Below are 23,387 nucleotides of genomic sequence, written 5' to 3'. Positions count from 1 at the left end.
CATAAGATGATCACTGAGAGCTGATACAGCCTCCAAGAGAGGCAGGCTTTAAACCTCTTCTCAAAAAGATCACCTCCACTCAAAAAAGTAAATGATAGAATTTTCCAGGAAGCATATTATATTCTTATAATCCATCTAGCTTTGGATGTTTTCCCCAGGGCCTTGCCCAAATGGCTTCCCCTACAAATAGACCATTATCTTTGGCTGAGAAAAACTGATCTATTCCTTATTGAGAAGGATTTCGTTCAGGAGCCAGGCTAACAATGTACAAAGGCTAACTAAAGATCCAAACCCAATGAGGGGATGTTAGGAGGTTTTAAAGCTCTCTGACCTTCTTATCTTTACCCATGATCTGGTTGGTCCTACTGTTTCCACCCATTTGTCTTTTTCTGTTATCAAAACTGTTTCCCCTTTAATCTTTCTGATTTGAACCTCGGTCCATACTTCATAGAGTTGATAAGATCAAGTGAAGAAATGTATGGAAGGTACTTGGAAAACTTGAAAGTGCTCTCTCTCTCTCTCTCTCTCTCTCTCTCTCTCTCTCTCTCTCTCTCTCTTCCTTTCTGTTTTGATAAACACAAATACATATATACATATATATATATATATATATATATATACACATACATATATGCAGCTATATGTTGGTTTTCATATGTCTCATCATTGGCTTAGCAAATTTGAATCAACTTGATTTATAGAAATCTTACAGTTTTTAGAATCTTATCTCTATCTAATCTCAATGAACACTGAATCCCATGTTCTCTATGGTTATATCATCCTTTGATCATATTTCTCTTCTATTTCTTATTATGTTAAGGTCTAACTCCTTAGTCAAACATTTCCAGGACAGCACATTTTATTCTTCCTTGACTCTAATTACGAGTGTGTGATCCTGAGCAAGTCACTTAAATACTCAATGCTCTAGACAACTCTGTAAGACTTCAAATTGCAGAGAAGATGCTGATCTGTGTTGTTAAAAGGAGTTTCCTTCCCCAGGAATCCCCTAACTCAATAAAATCACAGGTCTAGTTATTATCCTCATGCCTAATTATTAGAAGGTTCTTCTTTATATCCATTTTTTATTGAAACTTTCATGAAGTTCTTCTTTTATTTCAAGCAGAAATGTCAAATCTGTCTTCCACATAACAAATTTTAAATATTTTAAGACTATGATTCTATAAACACACACAATTCCTTCTAGCTACTCTGATTTCTATGTTTTCTCCTCTATTAAAATGCAAGCATCTCAAGGATAAGAGTTACTTTTGTCTTGCTTTTTATTCCCAACACAGTGCCCAGCACATATTAAATATTAATAAATGTTTGTGTATTTAACAATTTCTATTTTAAACTTCCTACAGTCTGACTTCCTTTTGGTCTCTACATAGAATCCAGCATTCTAACTTTCTGGCTAAAATGCAATCCCAGGACTAGAGCCAACATTTGGATCCTCTGAATTCATAGCTTCATTTCCAAGTTCTGCCAAGATTTTGATCTCTTTGTTTCCAAACCAACTAGAAAATCTGATTTCTACTTAGGTTTAATGGTTTGACTTGGTGTTCTTGACTGATTTGGGCCCTGAATACCACTAAATCCTGATGTGCTGGTTTGCATAAAAGACCTATGTTCCCTTTGCCTCTGATGTGCAGGGCTATGTTTTTGATAGAGGGGAGTGGGAGATGAGTTTCTTGCTGAGGTTTAGGGGCATCCAGAATGTGAGGAAACTGTTCAAACAGTTTCCTTGAATCCCATGGACCAAATCATAATCTAAAATTCATTACAATAAATTCATAGAGTAAAATGCCAACAGCATTGCCTGCAGCAAGCAATACCATGTAGGACAAACAACCTATCTCTACCTTCTTTTAACTCAATGACTTATAAAATGATAAGAGCAATGAAGTGAATGGAATCTGAGAATTTGACGGAGCTTCAGCGATCATCCAGCCCAATGCATCAGGATCCCATGCTGTTTGTTTTCCACCACTGCAGCCTTGGGAGTGCTCCCTCCAACATAATTACTGGCATGGAAATTAGCACCAGGATTTTAATTTGTCCTATGATGCAATATTCACTACATGGTATTCACTATATTCTAAGAATTTAAAAAAATGATTTTAAAAATGACTCAACAACAAGAACAAGACAATCTATCTTAAGGCAACCTTAGTTGTTAGAAAGTTTTTCCTTATATCCATCCTAAATTTGCCCCTCTCTAACTCCCACTTACTGGTCTAATTTTGCCTTCTGGAGCTAAGCAGATCAAGCTAGTTCTTCCTCTGCATAATGTTTCTTCAAATAAAAGTGTATGTGTGTGTGTGTGTGTGTGTGTGTGTGTGTGTGTGTGTGTATCTATATAAATAGATAAATGTATATAGACAGATAGATATGAAGAGAGATACACAAATATAAATGTATGCATATATTATATATTCATATCTGAATATAAACATCGGGGAATATATACATGTCATCTCTCATGTTATATTCCACACCTTGAATTCCTTCAGCTTATTTAGATATGAATTTATCTATATTGAGAGAATTGTTATTTTTTAACTCAAGCATGGGGTTTTACATTTTCCATATTCCTTTTCATTCATTCGGATCTGATCTTTTCCTCTAACCTATTAAAAGAATTGTGGATTCTGAGTTGTCTATGATATTTATTCTTCCTAGCTACATATGATCCATAAATTTAATAAGTATGCCTTCTATGCCTTTAATTCAAGTCAATTATTGAATCGTGCAGAAAAGGACTATGGGCAGATTTCTTGAGCACGCCATTAGAGATTTTCCTCCAATTTGACAATGGCCATTAATACTACCCTTTGAGTCCATTCATTCATCCATCCACATCTACATAAGTGTGCCATCATATAGTCTATATCCATCCATGGAAACTATAAACAGCTTTGGTAAATGTTTTCTTGAATTTCAGTTATGTTATATCCATAGTACTCCCCTAATCATTATGCTCCCCTAATGTCTATTGTCTAAAAATCAAACTTCTAAGGCAGGCATTCAAAGCCATCCACAATATGCTACCACTTTACCTTTCTAATCTTATCTCATAATATTCCTATCCATCTATCCTATGCCCCAATCTAATTGATTTAGCACTGTTCTCCAAATACGTCCTGCAGTATCATGAATTATCATCCTTCTCCTGAAATACTTTATTCTGACCCTTCCAGTGTTTCTGCCCATCAAAACCCTATCCATTGTATGAGGACCAATTAAAATTCCATACCTTCCATGAAATCTGCCCTGATTCTTGAACATCAGTAATGATTTTCTCTCTATGTCATATCATGTGGTTGGATTGTACACTCCAAGAAAACAAAAATGTTATTTCAGTTACAACAACATTTACAGCTATTCTAGAACCAAGTAGGAAATAAGTACCAAATGAGTTTTTGTAAAAGATGAAATTAAGGGATGTAGAAAAGTAAATTTCTCTGCTAATTCTTTCACCAATCTGATGACATTTCACCATTAAAAGCTCATTCCTCTGTGAAAACAATGTATTTTCCCCTCTCATTTTCGTTAAAAATGCAAACTACCTAAAAAATAATACAGGAAAGTCCTACCATCATAAGTTGGCAGATATTTTCTTTCTCAGACAGAAGGAACCTGAGCAGAAAAGCTTGGTGAAATATAGAGAGAATTTGGAGTCAGAAAAAAATAGAGTCTATGTCCCAGCTAACTATCCACTTATTATCCATGTCACTGAGGGCCAAATATTTGAACTATTACAATTCCCTCATCTATAAAATAACAATATCTGTTTTGTGATTTTATAGTCCAAGAGGAAATTTAACTGGTTCAGTAGTTCTTTACTTAGAATCTTTGAACTTTGTTTTCAATGCACTTTAGTAAGTATATTTCAGTATAATTGGTTTCCTATGTAACCCTGTGCATTACTGTGAAGTGCTGTGTTCCTAGGCTTCAGCAGATGTTCATATTGGTAAGGTACCATTGACACACTGAAAAGGTTAAAAACCTCTGGACTGAACTATCTCTAAAATCTCTTCTAGCTTTAATAATATTCTATGTTCTAAAAGTCTTGCTAGGTCTATGGTATCATCCATTTCTAACATTCTGTGTTCTGTGGGTGGACAATTTATATTCTCATGTTTTTTCCAGCTCTAAAATTGAATAATCCTAGGACAATTTGTATTATCATCTCCCTCCTTTGTTGGAGATAACAAGGGACCAAATAATCAAACACCATAAAAATACCACAAACACCTTGCTCTCCAGTTTTGATGGAATACTGTAAATTTGTCTTTAGCCAGAAGGGGGAAGCAAAACCCTGTAAATCAATATTTCTCACGCTTAGGAAGCATCTAATCCTCTTATTTTCCTTGCTGACAACAAATCCCCCATCTCCCACCCTGCCCCACCCTCCCCAAAATAATTTGAATTCCTAAGCAACCTTTAGAGTTTACTTTATTTAGAGATTGCACAAACAATGATAAAATGATGATACTTCCAAGACATTCAACTAAAATGCTAAAATCATCAAGAAAGTCTTCTCAGCACAGAAAGAGGCAAAAGAGAAGGGTAGTGTAGTGTGTGTGTGTTTGTGTGTACGTGTGTGCTTGTGTGTGTGTGTGTGTGTATGTGTGTGTGTAAGGCCTTGGTTTATTACACATCTTAATTCATTGCTAAAATATACACAATTTTTGTAAATTTTTTCTGAGATGTCACCTTGTCAGCTGATGTCATTCCTGCATATTTAAAGTGGGTAACCTCATCTATGACAGAGTTCATCTCCTTTCTTTCAATTTTTCTGGCCCCCATCCTTCTCTTGGTTTCCTTTGTATCATTTATTCTCTAGCACTCTCACATCCTCCCCTTCCCTTCCCTCCTTTTTTTCTTTTTATTCAGCCTTGTCCTTTTCCTCCTTGAACCTTTTAGCTCTTTTTTTCCCCATGATGTATTGAAAAAGGCAAACATAAGGTTATGGCTTAGAATCTTTTGAGAGAGAATGGGAGCTATAAACAGGTGGGGAAAAACCTTGGGCTTTATTCCAAGGCAAACAATTTAGAAGGCTTTGACAGCACCTTTCTGGGTGCACTTCCTCCCTGGGGCAGTTTCAGTCACATCTGAACTCATTCCCCCAAGCCCTTCTTCTCCTAACCTATCCCAAGCAGAGGTAATAGACTTTCCTCTTGCCCAAAGGTACTCATCAGCATCCTTGTTCCCCCATCCAGTGTCAAGCAGCTTTCCTAGCAACAGACAGCATCTTTCCTCTCAGCCCACCTTATCCACTGGTGTTTCTGTGCCCAGCTCCTCCCCTAGCAACAGCAGACTGATTCTCCCCCCCTCCCCTCCCTGAAATCACATGAGGTATCCCAGAGTGTGCTATTTCTCTTCCAAACCACACCCCAGAAGAATCTCTCCTATCCCCTTTTTTCATTGCAATTTGCCTCAGATGGAAATTTTTCTAGTTATGGCTCAAGGAAGAATCAGCTTAAATAATAGTTAGCTAATAGCTAATAATAGCTAACACTTATCCTCAAAGGGTAATTTAGGTTATATATCTTTTAGACTACTGAGCTTCTCTTTACAAAATTTGTACTTTATTTTTAAAATAATCTTTTTTATATCTTTTTTTTTTTTTTTTTTTTTTTTTTTTTTTTTTTTTTGCAGGGAAAGGTGGCAATCAGGATTAAGTGACTTGCCTAGGGACACAGAGCTAGTAAATATCTGAGACTAGAATTTAACTTAAGTCCTCATGATTCCAAGACCAGTGCTCTATCCACTGACCAGCCACCTAGCGGCTCCTGGTTATTTTTGTTTGTCCTTTGTTCTCCAAAAGAACTATGACATCAGGGAATTGATACAATGACATGCAAATGAATTGGATTTAAGTGAGAGAGGGTTGGGCAAGATCACCTGCCTCACTTTCCCATTCAGAGCAATCGAAGTCCAGTGGCCAGATATAGATCAGAACAGCAGGAGATGATCCTGGATGAAATAGGAGACCTTGTATATGTACTTTAATAGAAAATGTATAAGGCTTGTAGTCCAAAAAGCTAATGAATTCTAGTATTTTCTGTATTAGATCTTGTACTGGCTATGCGATCTAGCAGGAAAAATATTATCTCTTTTTCCTTTACCTATTAAAGAAAGCTTTGAATAAGACTCTCTCATAGGATCATAAGGGTCATCTACTCTTACCCTAGGTGAAGAATTAAGGACTATAATAGGAGTAATAATGTTCGAGTTCACACATATAGTCCCTGTCAGAGCCAGGATTGGAAACTAAATCTGCCTCCAAAAGTAGTTCACTGTACAATTTTGATTCTTGTCTGAGAGATGTCTTCCAGTTTGAACATTCCATGACTCACCAGGATTTCCCTATGTTAGGTCGCCATCATTTTCTTTGGGCAGCTCCCTGGAACAGTGGCTGGAACATCTGACCTGGAGACAGAAAGACTTACTTTCTGAGTTTCAATCTAATCTCAGACACTCACTATTTGGATGGCTCTGATCAAGTCACTTACCCCTGTTTGCCTCAATTCCCTCATATGGAAAATGAGCTGAAGAAGAAAATGGCAAACTAGTTCAGTATCTTTGTTGAGAAAACCCCAAATAGGTTCATGAAGAGCTGGACATAACTGAAAATGACTGAACAACAAGAACAACAACAATCCCTTTCTAAACCACTAAAACTATTGCTTTTTTCAGCTTCCAAAAAAAGAATAATCAATACAAAAGGAAATGAGATACATAGATGTAACTATTGACATATATTTTTGTTGTCTATCTCTGTTGTATGTTTCTCCTCCTTCCTTTCCTTCTCCCTATCTCCTTCTTCCCTGTATCCTCCATCCTCTCTGCCCCCTACAGAATTCCAATCTCTTCCATCACTGGCTGGTTCAACTGACAGTGAAAATCAGGCCAGGCAGTCACAATTGAACTACCAATTAAAAACTTTCCCAGTCAGCCTGATGCTGAATACTGATGCTCAGTCATCTACTGATTATGATGAAAAGGGGAAAAAGGACTCTACTCTCCTTACAATAAGTTCCAATTTGGGAATAGTTTGCCTAGAAACAAACTGTTTTATCATAAGATTTATAGAATCGCAAAGTGAGCATTCAGTAGTTGGTTCAGAAAACCAACCCTTCAGTAACCAACCACATGGGGAAGATTATCTATCTATAACATTCCTAAGAAATTATCTTCTTTCTCAGTGCTAAGGAAATCATTATTTCCTGAGGAAATCCACTTCATTTTTGAAGTTCTAGTCACTTACATCCCCTTTCCCATGATGACTTTAGTTTTGCCACCATGTAATTTTTTCTGGTTTTTGTCCTCTCCTTTGAGGTTAAAAAAAAAAAAAAAAAAAAAGTGTTAACTATCTTTTCCATGACAAAGCTCCATGAAAGTTGACATATCTCTAACTCTCTGCCAATTTCTTTCTATACTAAGTATCAATAATATTTTCAAAGCTCATATGTCGTGGTCTCCAATCAACTCATTGTGATCAATCTTGGGGCATTTTCAGCACACCAATATTCCTCCTATTATGTGACAACTGAAATAGGGAAGAAGACAGCAAAATTTTCATCTCTCATTCTGGACATGACTCTTTTTTAATGTAACTGAAAATTACATTTCTTTAGGGGGATGTCACATTATTTCTGACTCATGCTCAACTTGTGGTCCACTAAAACTTCCAGATCTTTTAAACATGAAATTATTTCTAATCATATCTGACCCATGAACTCTTGAATCAAAATACAGGATCTTATACTTAATTCCCCTGAAATTTCAATGCAACCTTGTGCCTTGTAACAATTTTTAAATTTCTATAAATACAAAATGTCGGCATCCAGTCTTACTCCAGAAACTGGCAGGGATTTGATGGGATTTTCTAAGTCTGTTCTTATATCCCTTGTTTTACAATACAGGATCAGAAACAATCCTGGCAGCAATGATGTGGTATTTGCCAACCTGCCATCTCTTTTTCTTCTCTTCTCTACTTAGTGGATAACAGTATAAAAACTAGTACGATTTTCCATGAGCATAGAATTAGACAGTGGTTTTTATTTTGAAGGAAAGGTATACCACAGGGAGCAAGTGACATAAGAAAGTCTGCTTGTTGAACAGACCATTTTCTTCTATCTGGGTCGATGACCCTATATGCCAAAGAATAACCACTGAGGTATGGTGCCATGTTTCCAAATTCCTTTTTTTTTTCTTTTCCCTGCCAACTTCTTCTAAAACTTTAGGACCATAGAATAGAATCCTGAAAATTTAGAATTGAAAGGGATCTTAGAGCAAGTAAAATAGATAGATAGATGGATAAATAGATAACTAAGAAAGTAAGATAGATAAATATGTATTTATATTTATTTAGTAGAAGGAATTTGTACACTGGGAATCATTATACAAATAAAATCATAGTTTTCCACCCACACACATATACACATGCATATATTCATAAGATTTTTACAGTCTTCACAATCCCTAACATATTCTACAATATACATCTTTCCTTTTTCTTTTCCCTTTCCTCTCTTCTCTCTCTTCTCCATTTCCCTTACTTCTCTCCTCTCCTCTTCTCTCCTCTCCTCTCTTTTCCTCTCCTCTCTTCTCCTCTCCTCTCCTTTCCTCTTCCTTTCCCTCCCTTTCCCTTCCCTTCCTTTCTTCTACATTTTCTCCTTCAATCTTAGTGTCTTCTTTACTTTCCTCCCACTGTTTCCCTATCTCTCTTCCTTCTCTATCTCGCTCCAGTTGCTCCCAGAAATAAAAGCCTATTTTTGGAACTTCAGTTCCATTTCTATTATGTGGCCACAGGTCCTCAAACACTATATCTTCTGAAGAATTGAGGTTGAAAGTCATCCAAAAGGACAATGGCTAGGAAAATGAAGTGCATTACAAAGAATTAGGAAGGAGCAGTGAAACTCCTATTGTCAACAAAAATATGCTAAAAAGAATATAAACTGATCGGTTATGTTCTTGTAAGTATTCCTGTATTATCAAGAGAATTAAAAAAAAAGATAGTTTTAAGCAGGGTGCTTGCTCTCCTAAACAGGGCATTTTAAAGTTTAATCTATATTATTAACAGTTTTTCCCACCACTTTTAAAAGTCTAAACAATAAATAAAAACCAAGTCTTGAGCTGTAGTGTTTGCCAATTTCTGAAATGTAAATTATCACCCTAAAAATGTAGCAATCATTTCTAGAGCTGATGAAAGGTGGCTCTAGTGCAGCCCTAGTTTTAAGTGATTTACTTAAGCTTACACAACTGTGAAAAGTTAAAGCTGGGGCTCAAATCAATGTCTCTTGATTCCATCCCTCATTCCAGTATATCACATCAAATTTTTATTATTTATCCTTATTGTTATTGTTATCCTTATGCCTCAATATTGAATTATAAATACAAAGACAAAAACAATAAGCAAAAAAAATTTGCCAATTTAGATTTGGCATTTTTAAATTAGTGTCTTGATCTCTCAATTCCATTCCTACCAGGCAATATGACAGTTGTATAAACTAGCTTCTTCTTTAAAGCCTTTCTTTGGAGTACCAATTAACAAGAATTAATAAGTATTTAGGCAGGTGGTAATAGGTCTCAATTGCCATGAGCATACAATATTTTATTGGAAGCCAGAAGTTCCTGTCTTAGCAAAGAGCTATCTGGCTTTCCCAAACAAGTCAGTTCATGCTGCCATCTCATTCAACCTTCCCTGCAAACAATGTGGTCTGACAAAATATATGACAGTCCCATTTGCTCTGCTGCCACCTTACTAGCTCAATGTGCTTTATAGCCTGTTTTTATTTGACGCTTTCAGATAAAGTCAATTTTATCAAATTTCCTGCAGGTCAATTTTTTCTTCCCAGTAGGTTCAAAATGATTCCCATTAATTCTGTCCTGCCATGGCAATGTGGCAGAGGGACCAAAAGCAGCAGGCAGGCACAGTGGGCACCCCTCAGGGTTTTATTTTCCTCATATAAAATGATAGGCTTGGTCTATCTGGATAATCTTTAATTTCCTTCCAGCTCTTAACATACCACATTCTCTATTTTAGTATTCTTTGCTGGTATAGTGCTTTGTACTCATAGTTAGGAGTTCTGGTTTTTTCCTCCAAGCTTTCAAATGAACAAATGACTTAACCTCATTTATTTATAAAGCAGGACTAATATTTGTATAACCTACTTCTAAGTTTCTATAAAGAAAATACTTTGTTAGCCTTGAAGTACTAGAGATAAGAGTATAGCCAAAGAAGAACCTTTTAAAATATGATGTAAAAGTATAGAATTAAAACCAAAAGCAATTATTATGTGCAAAGGTGAAACTCTAGAAGTTTTCCCAATAAATACAGGTGTAAAACAAGGATTACTTCCTTTCCTTGCTGTTAATTGACAAAAATCCTAGCAGGACTAGCATAACTAAAAGAAATAAATTAGAGGCAAAAAAGATAGGCAAGGAAGAGATAAAACAATATTTTCTGAAGACTCCATGGTCACTTAGAAAATCATGGAAAAATAAGAGAAATTGAGAAAATTAATAATATCAGTGATAAAGGATGCAAAATCCACAAAATTATAGCTTTTTGATATAGCAATAACAAAATCCATAAGAACATAATATAGAGGAAAGAAACATTTAAAATAACTATGAAAGTGCATAAAGTACTTGTGAGTAACTCTACTAGGACATATTAAAGACCTGTATAGACACAATTAGAAAATTATCTTTAAAGAAATGAAGGATTAGATAACCAGAAGTATTTTTCATGACTGGACTATCCCAATATAAAAAAATCACAATGCTATTTAAATTAAAATATAAATTTAATATTAAATCAATTTAAAAGGGATACTTTATAGAGATAGACACACTTATATTTTTAAAAATTATAATTGCTTTATATGTAAAGGCTAAATAAAAGCTCTGGAAATACTCCATATGTCAAAAAATTGGGGAAAGGGCTAAATAAATTGAGATATATTAACATATCATTGCATAGCCAAAATCACAAACATTAATACTATAAAAAGACTGCGAAGTGATGGAAATGAAAGAAAACAGTGAGAAGGACTATGTGAATGAGTATGTATAAGTGTGCATGTATTTGTGTATGTGTGCATAATTAATCATAAAGTTATAGTAATAAAAATTTATTTAAAAAGAGCGAGATATCTAGAATCATAAAGGTGGGATAAACAAAAAGAATGAGGGGACAATAGCTCTTTTAGATTGATTACCAATTATATTATAAAACAATTATTAGTAACGTTTGGTCCAAGTTAAGATAGAAAAATAGATCAGAAGAATAGGTTAGATAAGGAAGAATTATAGAATTATAAACAAATAAGTTCCATAATCTAGAGGGTTCAATAAGCCAAAGAACATATATTATTTAGGCAAAAACTCTACTTGACAAGAAATTGCTGAGAAAACTGGAAAAGTTTGGCAGAAAGGAAAATTTAATCCAACAACTTATGCCATATGCCACAATATGTTCAGAAATTATATGCAACCTAGATATTAAAAATCATACCACAAAAAGTTAGAAAACTATCAGATCAGATACCTTTTGCTGATGTGGTGAGGAATAGAATTCTTTATCAAATGAGGGATAGATTCAGTGAGAGAAAAATATAGATAATTTTTATTATAATAGATTGAAACACTTTAGCTCAAACTACATTAAATACAACTAGGATGAGAAGGAAAACTGAATGGGAAACAATTTTTCACAATATCTCCAGTGAGAGATGAATAGGTAATTAGAAAGATGTATAAAGCCAAAATAAAGTTTTCAGTGGATAAAGTGTCATAGATATGAAAAAATGGCTTTCAAAATAATTCTAAATTATTAACAGCATAAAAATTATTATTCTAAATAGTGATTTAATAATAAGGTATGTACAAATCTCAACAACTCTGAGGTTTCAACTCACATCCAAAAAATAGACAAAGATGAGAAAAGATGGGGATAGTCAATTTTGGAGGAGTAATGAAAGGATGGTCATGATAAGACACTTGATATAACTGTGAATTGATTCATCATTTTGGAAAGCAATTTGAAATTGTGTGAAGAAAGTGACTAAAATTTCCATGCCCTTTTAAAGAAATTTCATTGCTGGGCATATTCTCTAGGTCAGTCAATGATAAAAATAAAGGTCCCTTATATCCAAAATGTTTGTAGTCATCTTTTTTTTTTTTTTTGGTACTTACAAAGGACTAAATGCAAAGCAAATGCCTATTGATTGAGAAATAACTAAATATATTATGTTACATGGATATTATAGAATGTTACTGGGAAACAAATAGGGGATACAAATAACAAGAAAAAATTTCCCTGTCCTCAAGAAGCTTATATTCCAATGAGTAAAGACAACACATCAAATGGAGCTGATAAATTAAGAGAAAAGGAAGAAAAAATGCCCATGCAGGGCATGTTTCTGGAGAAGCAGAAGCATATTTCCTCATAATAAAAATTCTCAGGGGAGTTAATCAATGAGAGAATGGGGTAGAGTAGCGATATTGCAGAGTGAGGAAGTCACAGAAGTTGAGGGATGGTAGAGTCCAGAAAGTCAGTAGAGAGAGGAGATGAATTATAAAGGATTGCTCTTTAGAGTTTAGAAAAGGAGGGTACATATTGGGAAATAATTATGTAAAAATATGAAAGATAAAAAGAAAACATTAAATTTCTATAGATAGGTAAACCATTATTTTTATGTTTCGAAATCTAGGGTTTGACCTCATGAATCATCTGTTTTATCAATCCTTGATCTTTCTAATTGTTAATGCTCTTTCTCTCCCCCCTCCCTGCCTCTCTCCCTTTCTCGCCCTCACTCCTCCTCCCTTCTAATTACCTTGTCCTATCTTTACTTTGTTATATATGGTGTACCCCTTCAATAGAATGGAAACTCCTTAAAGGAAAGAGCTATCTAATTTTTAGCCTCACCTCTCCAGCCTTACTGAGTATGGGGAGACCAGAAGGTTAACTTGTAGGTGGAGAATTCACTGACTATGGCAACAAAGAATATTACAAAATGGCCCCAATCTTCCATTTCTATAATGGGATACAGTAAAAATCAAGCAGATGAAGAATATTTCTGGTTCATATTATGACATTATTATTGGATATCCCATAGAGTCAGCACATCAGTGCATATATCTTTGATGGGCATTACAGATGGGTGATAAAGTGGAGAATTATTTCCTACAGGGCAATAGAGACAATATCAGCAGGCAAACTTGGTGGGAAATCTCTCAGACCTTCTTTATATAGGAATGGAAAAACAGATTTGCTATTAGGAAATTTCACAGTGTTTTTAATGACACTAAACTACTTGAAATACATTTCTATATTTTTTCTTTTTATCTTTCTGTCTTTATATCTAGCTACTTAATTAAAAATTTATCTGCCATCCATCCACTCATTCTTCAATCTATCCATCTCTCTATCATTTGTCCATTCATACATCATTTATCGACCTATCATCTGTTAATTCATCTAACATCTATCTGCCTGTCTATATATAATTATTCATCCTTTCTATCATCTATCTTTATTTATTTACCTAATATGTATATGTTCATCCATTCTTCAATTTATTTATTTATATTTAACTAAAGAAAAATTATTGATACCACTTGTTTTTTCTGCCTAAGATACTTACTACCTTTTAATTCTCTGAACCTCAGTTTGTTCATCTGTAAGATGAAGTGTTAGGTTAGATAGCTTCTGAAATACCTTTCAGCTCTAATTCTATGATTTATGATTGTACAGTATTATATGAAAACATTCTCCACATCCTTCTCAAGACTGAACTCTCCCTTGTGACAAAGAAAAGAATAAAAATATCCAGTGTGATGATTGCATCTGATAATGTATGCAGTACTCTATTACTTTCTCACAGTATTTCCATGCCTCTTTGACATGATAGACAGATAATAAATAGAAAGTAGAGAAAGATAGATAAAGATAAATGATAGAGATTGACAGATAGATAGATAGAACATCTATTAAATGCTTAACTGTATGCCAGGGATTATGCAAAGCATGGGAGATACATATACAAGTAAACATTCAAAGATCTTACATTCTTATAAAGAAAATTATAAAGAGGAGTTGGAAAAGTTCAGGGAAGAAAGTATATATGGTGAAGGAGGACAGAGAGTAAGTTGAGCTGTTCCAAGTTCCAAGCTGTTCTAGTTCCAAGATTCTAGGTTCTCTGATTTCTTCCAGATTCAATATCCTATCCTCTATGAATGAACAAGAATCACAAACACATAGAAAAGAGCCCAAAGTTTGGATGTTTGGGACAAAAAGCTTTTGGTTAACTAGCATTCATTATATCCAGTATTTCCAGGGTTTATCACAATTTCTGGCACATAGTAAACTCTCAATAAATGTTTATTGACTGCTTTCTGACACAGACATTCCAAACACTATTAGGTGGGAGTAGGAACATGGTAAAGCAATATTATCCAGGGTTTTCTGTGTCACATAAAGCACTAGGTTCTCTCAGCATTGTCACACATATGCTAAGAGGGAAGAATATAGGACACCCAAGAACATGCTTCATGAGATCTAACTGCTAGTACCTCATAATTAGAAGTGTCTTGCATGTGATGGAGAGAGACATCTGAACCAGAGAGAGAACTGTGGGAATTGAGGATGTATCACAGCATAGTATTTTTACTGTCTTTGTTGTTTGATTATGTTTTGTTTTCTTTCTCATTTTTTCCTTTTTGATATGATTTTTCTTGGACAGCATGATAATTGTGGAAATAGGTATAAAAGAATTGCACATGTTCAACATATATTGAATTACTTGCTGTCTATGGGAGGGAGTGGGGGAAAGGGATGGAGAAAAAAATTGCAACTCAAAAGTTTTTCAAGGATGAATGTTAAAAACTATCTTTGCATAAATTTTGGAAATAAAAGGTATTCTTTAAAAAAAGGGAGAGAGAAAAGTGTCTTGGAACTATGCCATAAAATGAGTGCTTAAAAGAATTGGAGAATCTCATATGCAATTGTTGGGGCTGTGTATCTTTCTTCATCTTTCTGTGTATCTCTTTCATCTCATTCTCTCTCTCTCTCTCTCTCTCTCTCTCTCTCTCTCTCTCTCTCTCTCTCTCTCTCTGCCCTTCTCTTTCTTCCCTTATCTCTCCTCTTTCTCTTTCTTTATTTCCCTCTCCCTACCTCTTTTACCCATATCTACTTCCATCTGTCTCTCCACATACTACTCTCTTCCCTTTTCCCTCTTTATCTACTCTTCTCTCTCATCCAGGCCATGCCTTCTCTTCTCTCTGTCTGTTTCCCCTTTCCCTCTCTATTTCTCCATCTCTATGTCTATCCCTCCCCTCTGACTGTCTTCTCTTCTCTCTCTGTCTTTCTCATCCTATTTCTTAACACTTTAAGATAAATAAGACAAAAAATTATTAAACTTTTGCTATGAAATAGACTTTATATTAAGTACTAGGATACACATTTAGATATAATCAAGCAAGGTTGTCCCTACACTCAAGAAACATATTCTAACCACGGAAGATAACACATAATGGGGAGCTGCATGGGAGTGGATGAGTTGTGGAATACATATATTAATTCTTTTATGGAGTTTTCACATTATAATTTGTATTATGTTCATTTGAGAATGTGGCTTATTTTCACATCAAAATTTAAGCTTCTAAATAAATGAGATTCAGTCTTATTTATCTTTGTATGTTTTTCAGTTCCTACCACAGTATTTTAAAATATTGAATTTATTGCTGAATAAATATTTGTTGGATAAATGAAGACATGAATTAATTATTTAGTTCATATGGAAATTTATATTTTTCAAAACATTTTAATTCCATATCCTTCATGGCAAAGCAACCCTGCAGGGGCAGAGCAAAGATTACTTTCCACATATTATAAACAAAGAAAATGAGCTATCTTAATATGAAACTCTAAAGTATTATTAAGCCATCACTGACTTCCCCCAAATCCCCTAAAATGGACAGAATTATTAAAACAGAAAACTTTCTTTACTTAGTACTTAATAAATAATAAGGGATCCCCTTTGGGATATTTTTTCCGGGGACTCTGAATCTGAACTCAAATGCTGGTAGCCACCATTTCAAAGATTTGTCTTCATTAAACCAATAAAAGTCATTAGAGAAAATTGTTTGCTACTTTCAGCTTAAGTATTATAGCTCTTACCTAGGATTAAGCACTTGCTAAATATGTCTGGTAGTTCAGTGTTCTTTTCCCTTTGGACCTATTGTTTTTCCGGAGGGTCTTTTTATTTTTTCTTGTCTAATTTGAATAATGGAAATTCTACCTGTTTAAAGACTTAACTTCAACTCATGTAGAATTTGGGAGGGTAGAGAGATAGACAAGGTTTTCACATTATTTGAACAATTCTATCAAGCAATACAAAGAGATCTAAAATGACTATGACAAACATCCTAAATACATCTGGTCTTCCAGTACACATTCTGGTGTGGTACCATTAGGAAACATTGCTTGTAACTCAAAGAAGCAAGCAAACAGACCATTTAGAACATCAAAAGAACCCATATTTACAGTTTTTAAATGTAAAGGTTCCCAGACTTTAAACCAGAAGATGAAGAGCCAAGTTCTTGCCTTATAGTGAACTAGTTGTATGACGAAAGAACATCACTTTATCTTTCTGAGTTTTAGTTGCCTACTTTAGAAAATGAGAATAATACTGATCAGAGATGATCCTTTTATTGGAATGATCCAGCTTGTCTCTAAGCATTAATCCTTTTTGCCATAACCTTAAGAAGTAGTCATTCAGCATCTACCTGAACTCTTGAATGAATGACTCATTCACTGATTTTATCTGGCTACCTTACAGGCCAGTTTTGAAGATTGAATGAGATCAAAAATTCTGGAATCTCAGAGTTGGAAAACTTTAATTGGATAAGAATCCACTCTAAAAGCTTTCTCTGACAAATGGTTACCCACTTTTTTCTTGAAGACCTTTTTAAAAATAATACTAATTTTTCCAATTATAGGTAAAGATAGATTTCAAATTTCCTTGAAAACCTTTAGGAAAAGGGACTATACTGAGTCACTTTAGGATAGCTTTATCTTTTAAAAAGCACACACACATTTTCATCCATGGCTTCTAGTTCTTCTTGATATCAAGCAGAGTAATTCTATTCTCCATGTAATCATCACAGTGTACTCATAGCTGAACACACTTTCCAGGTATAGTCTGAACAGAAAAGACTACAATGGGACTATCACTTCCTCAATCCTGGAAGCTATGTCTTTCACACAAAGCCTGAGATCGCATTTTTTTCTCTTGAATATCATATTATACTGCTGATTCATTTTGAGCTTGCTCCCTTTGACCAGTTAGGTGGTCAATATATAATACAATATATAGGAGACATCTTCCTGAATTCAAATCTGGCTTTAGATAAAGGGGCCTATGTGCCCCTTGGACAAGTCATCTCACCCTGTTTTCCTTAATTCCTCATCGGTAAAATGAGTTGGAAAAGAAAATGACAAACCACTCCCATACTTTTGCCAAGAAAACCCCAAGTAAATTTGGACACAACTGAAAATGATTAAATAACAACAAAATCAGCAAACCTTTCCCCAACAAATCTCTATTTAGCTACAGTTCTCTCATTCTTTATTTCTGAATTCTAATTTTTGAATGTAAGCATAAGATTTATATCAAATTTCATTTTATTTGATTTAGCTCAGAATTCTAATGTGTTGAGATATTTTTTGACTCTTGAATCTCTCATTTAGTATCATATCTAACCCATTCAATTGGATATCATCTGTAAATATGACAAATGTGCCATTCATGTTTTTACCCAATAAGATACAGATAAAAATGTTAAGCAACAAATGACCTAGAATGGATCCTGAAGGTACTCCACTGGAGACTTTTACTTTGTTTGACAAAATATCATTAAATATTACTCTTAGAAATATGATGTATGAGAATGAAGCACCTACCTGAAAATGTTTCACATGAATGGCATAGCAGTAGAATAAAGTAATGCTTGTTATAATTTTTATGTATTTAAAAACATTGATAACACTGTTAAGGATCCTTGTTGTAACAGAGTAGGAACAGGGCCACTACTCTAACCCTGCTTTTCTGGAGTCTAAGTTAATGTATGGAGCCAAACCTTGCAGGGACTATTTAAGTAATATATGTTTAACTTTATTTGGTATAACATAATAGAAAATGTAATGAATTGGAATAAAAAATCAAGATTCACACCCTGATTGTCACTTCCTCCTAGGATGACTTTGGGTCCTCAGTTGCATCATCCAAAAAATAAGGGAATTGGACTCCTACTTTTTCACAGTTCCAAAGCAAATGATACTATGGTCAGATGTGCCCCGTTTTCATAAAGGTGGTTAGTCAAAGGAGGAGGCCAGAAAGTAGAGTTTCTAGTTATTAGTATGTAAAAGAATAGAGAGAATCTCTAATAATTGGCATAATGGTCTTAGCAGATGACTGTTGGGGGGAAAATAGTTTACCTTATTTTATATGGAAATTTCCAGATGAAAAAGGTTTGTAGCATATTGCTCATTGGACACTCACCAAATTTAGTTTAGCAACATTGGATTTATGTCCCCATAGGGAAATTTATTTATATCTATGCTTCTATCTGGGCTTCTATCTATTCTAATTGTGGATTCATAGGATTTTGAGGTCATCTGGTTCAAGTTTTTCTTTTTACAGATGGGGAAACTGAGGCTGAAACAACAAAGATTCACTGCAATCTACTATATGTCAGGAACCAGAGATACAATGAAAAACAAAGGAACAATCTCTGCCCTTAAGAAATCTATATTTTATCAAAGAAAACAACACAAGGATGTGTGATTCCATGGAAAATATATAAAGTATATGCGATGTAAATTTGGGTTTGGAGAGGAGAATTGATTTGCCTGTGTGAACATAATTAATAGGTAGCAGGGATGGAGATTTATACTCATTTTCTAAATTCCAATCTAATGCTTTTGTTTTCATTAAACAAATACACCCAAGAGAAAATAAGCAAGTCCAGTATGGGGCATAAATAAGCAGGATAGTTTTGTTTCTTTGATTCTATAATTTATTCACCCATGCACACTAAATTGCACTTATATGCAAATTATTTATGAAGCTGTCTGGCTGAAGAATTTCATTCTAAGAAATAGAAAAAAGATTGTCCAAGGAATAAAGATCTAATAATAAAAATCATCCAATCAACAACTGGATCTACACTCTAAAATTGTGTTTACTTTTCTCATACTGCTGTATCCTATAACCTTTCATTAAATTCTCTGTTTTGGTCAAATTAGATTGCTAACTGTTCTGGAGGCACCCTATTCGATCTCATTCCTCCATGGATTTGCACAAGCTTTCCTCCATATTTGGCATATATCTTGCCCTCATCTCTTCATCCAAGAATCCTTGTTTCCTTTCACTGCTTAGTTAAAGTGCTCCCTCTTCTATGAAGTCTCTTCTGCTGGTGTTTGAGCTCTCCCTCACTTTTCCTATCTATGACACTTTCTTGCAAACAAACTATGACCTCACTTTCCCATGCAAATATAAGCTCCTTGAGGGGAGGAAATTTATTTTTGTATCCCCAGGGACTAGCACAGAATCTTACTTAACTTACTTAACAGGAGTTTAAATAATGTTCGTTGAGCTGACCTAAATTAAATCCAAGGTCAGGGAAGATCATTTCTGATTAGGGAAGATTGAATATGAAGTGATATTTAAAATGAGCCTGGAATATCATGGAGAATTTCAACAGATGCAGATGGGAAAGATGGGAGAGTTCCAATCACAGGGAATAAATAGTCTGAGCAAAGACAGCAGTGCAGAAGTATAGGTTCTATTTGGAAGAGATCCGAATTGATCTAACTGTGGAGTCCAGAGTATTCCAAAGTGAATTATAAAGATACACAGAAACCATACCGCAGACAATTCTGAATGCCAAACTAACCTAGCTGACATTTATGTAGAACTTAAAAATTTGCAAAACATTTTACATAATTTAATTGATCCACACAAGTATTTTGTGAGGGAGGTGCTATTATCATCCTCATTTTACAAATAAGTTAACTGAATTTGATAAAGGTTAAATTAGTACCTGAAGTAGAGATGTTGACTCTTTTTAACTTCCTGATCCCAAGTCCAATACTTAATAACTAAACCAATTATGAGGGAGCCAATAATGATTTTTTAAGCTGGTGAGTATTATAATAAGTGATTTTCATAAGGTAGATTTCTTTAGCAGTGATGAAGGCAGAAGGGGACTAGGGAGGCAGTGAGATTAAAATTGCTAAGGGTTTGAATTATAAGAGAATAGTTGTAGGTCTACAGAGGAGGGATAAGAGGTGAACCAATATAGAATCTCCAGCTGGTGGGAAAGATACTTTGCATAGAGGTAGGGGGGGAGCCCTCCCATAGTCACTGACATCACACATTGTGGGCAGCCACATTCTCTGCCTATGTATAAGGCCAGCCCTGAGGAGAGGCCAAATGAAAACCCTGGGGCTTTCTCAGCTGTGGCTGATTCTCAAGCCAGCAGGAAAACTGCCAATGCATAATTGACGTATTAGTTACCTTTGTCACATTAGAGCAGAGGCTTTTCACAGGCAGATATAAGAGTCACTCCTACCAGATCCAATTCTAAAGGTGTAAACATAATAAATTTTTTCGATGCCATTAGCACCTACCTATGAATGGCTCCACAATTTCTTTTGAGAGCCAAGGACAAAAAAAAAATATAAGATCTGGGTTTCCTACTGCTTTCTCCCAGCATGTTCCCAACGCTGATTATGCTAAAGATTTTTCACTCATCTGGCAAGCTACATGGAAATAGAAACGTTACATAGCTTTATATTTTCAAAGTAGAATAGCTGTTATTAGTTACATATTGTAGCAGTTTGGGTCACTTTTTAAACCCACCCTCTCCTTTCCTTTCCTAAAGTCCCCATTCCAATTTAGTCTCCCATTACCTTTTATTCATACCATTGTAATAGTTGATCAACTTGTTTTCTAATTTCTTCCTGATTCAATGCATGTTGAAGGTGTGTGTTTTGGTGCAAGTCATTATCTCTACAGACCTGTTTCCTCACTTGTAAAATGAGGAGGTTGAACTAAGTAGTCTTTAAACTCACCTCCAGACTATGCCTAAAGGCTATAACAATGTGTAAGCCCTTTGATCCAGCAATACCATTACTAGATATATATCCCAAAGAGAACCAAAATAAATAAATAAATAAACAAATGAATGAAGGGATGGATGAAAAACAAACAAATGAATAAACAAATAAACAAATGAATGAATGAATAAGAGGAGGCAGGGAGAGAAACTTATTTGTACCAGGATATTTATAGCAGCTCTTTTTATAGTGGCAAAAATTAGAAATTGAAAGGATGTCTATAAGTTGTAGTATATGATTGTGACAGAATACTGTTGTTCTATAAGGAATAATAAGCAAGATGATTTCAGAAAAACCTGGAAAGACTTATTTGAACTGATTTGGAATGGAATAGAACCAGGAAAACATTGTAGCAACAACATTAATGTAATATGATCAATTGTGAATGATTTAGCTAATCTGAGCAATACAATGACCCATAACCATCCCAAAAGATTCATGACAGAAAATGCTATATAATTTCAAAGGAAGAATTGATGGAGTCTGAATACAGATTTAAACATACCATAACTTGGTTACAGTGATCTTGTAACTAAGACTTGAAACTGATGAGAAGGTACCCATACCTATGAAATCATAGGTCCAGTTTCCATCCCTAATTTATTCCAGTGCTCAGTTTAATCATTTTTCATTGTTTGGTTAATCCAACTCTGGTATTTTATAAAAGTCAAAATTTCTCAAATTATCTGACCTAAATTTACTATTTCAATCAATAGGTATTTATTGATACCTGGTCTTTATGCAGGAAATAAATAAGATATTCAAATTTATTATTTATTTTAATATATATTTTTTAAAATTCAAGCCACAATTATTTCCCCTCTCTATTGTTAAGACAAGAAATGTAATAGCATATATATATGTATATATACATATATATATATATATATATATTTATGTGTGTGAAACATCATGCAACATGTATTTCCATATTAGCCATGTTAATTAGCATTAGCCAAGAAAAATCAAGGGGAAAAATGATGCTTCAATCTATTCTCAGACTCCATTTCTCTCTGAGGAGCGACAGTATTTTTCATTAGGCCCTTCAGAATTATTTTAGGTCATTGGATTGATCAGAATAGCTGTCATTCACAGCTGATCATCCCTACATTAATTGCTGTTACTGTATATTCTTGCTCTGCTCATTTAACTTTTTATCAGTTCATGAAATTCTTATCAGTTTTTCTGAAAGATCCTGATCATCATTTCCTATAGCATGACAGTATTCCATCACAATCACATACCAAGATTGATTTAGCAACTCCCCAATTGATGAAATTCTCTTAATTTTCAATTCTTTGCCACCACAAAAAGAACTGCCATAAATATTTTTGTATATATAGATCCACCCTTTTTTAATCTATTGAGGATAAGGCTTAGTAGTATTTCTGGATTAAAGGGTTTGCAGTTTTATAGCTCTTTGGGCATAGTTACAAATTGTTCTCCAGAATGATTGAATCAGTGCACAATTTCACCAATAGTATATTAGTGTACCAATTTTTCCACATCTCCACCAAAATTTTTCAGTTTCCTTTTTTATCATGTTACTCATATCTGATAGATGTGAATTGCTTTAATTTGCATTTCTCTGATTATAAGTGATTAAGAACTTTTTTCCATAAAATTATAGTTATGATTTTTTCTTCTAAAAACCATCTATCCATACATATCCTTGCAAATTTAACCAAATTCTCCATGTATTTTATAAATTACACCTTTATCAGAGAAACTTGCCAGACCCTCCCTCCTAATTTGTTTTTGTTTGTGCAAATTTTTTTAACATAATCAAAATTATCCATTTTACTTCCCATGATCCTCTCTATCTCTTATTTAGTCACAAATTCTTCCTTTATCCATGTTCCCATAATTTGCTAATGATATTACCCTCTAAATCATGTACTAATTTTTACCTTATCTTGGTAGATGGTGGGAGAGGTTGGCCTATATCTAGTTTTCAATTTTCACAATAATTTTTGTCAAATAGTGAGTTTTTGCCCTGAAGGTTTAAATATCTGGGTTTATCAAGTACTAGATTACTATGTAATTTACTATTGTGTATTATTTACCTAATCTATTTTTACTGATTTGTCAATTCTATGATCCTGGGAAAGTCACTTAACCTTGTTTGCACAAAATGATCTAGAGAAAGAAATGGCAATTCATTTTTAGATCTTTGCCAAGAGAA

General features: G+C 34.3%; 1 protein-coding gene across 3 annotated transcripts in view; it reads right to left on the bottom strand.

The window, feature by feature from the left end:
* Positions 1-23,387, bottom strand: part of KCNQ3 (potassium voltage-gated channel subfamily Q member 3) — a 431,416-nt gene that overhangs the window by 85,386 nt on the left and 322,643 nt on the right. The window lies entirely within an intron of this gene.

Source organism: Sminthopsis crassicaudata, chromosome 1 (assembly GCF_048593235.1).
Source record: "Sminthopsis crassicaudata isolate SCR6 chromosome 1, ASM4859323v1, whole genome shotgun sequence".
Taxonomy (NCBI): Eukaryota; Metazoa; Chordata; class Mammalia; order Dasyuromorphia; family Dasyuridae; genus Sminthopsis; species Sminthopsis crassicaudata.
Note: the sequence above shows the minus strand (reverse complement) of the source record. Positions and strands in the feature narration are given on the sequence as shown.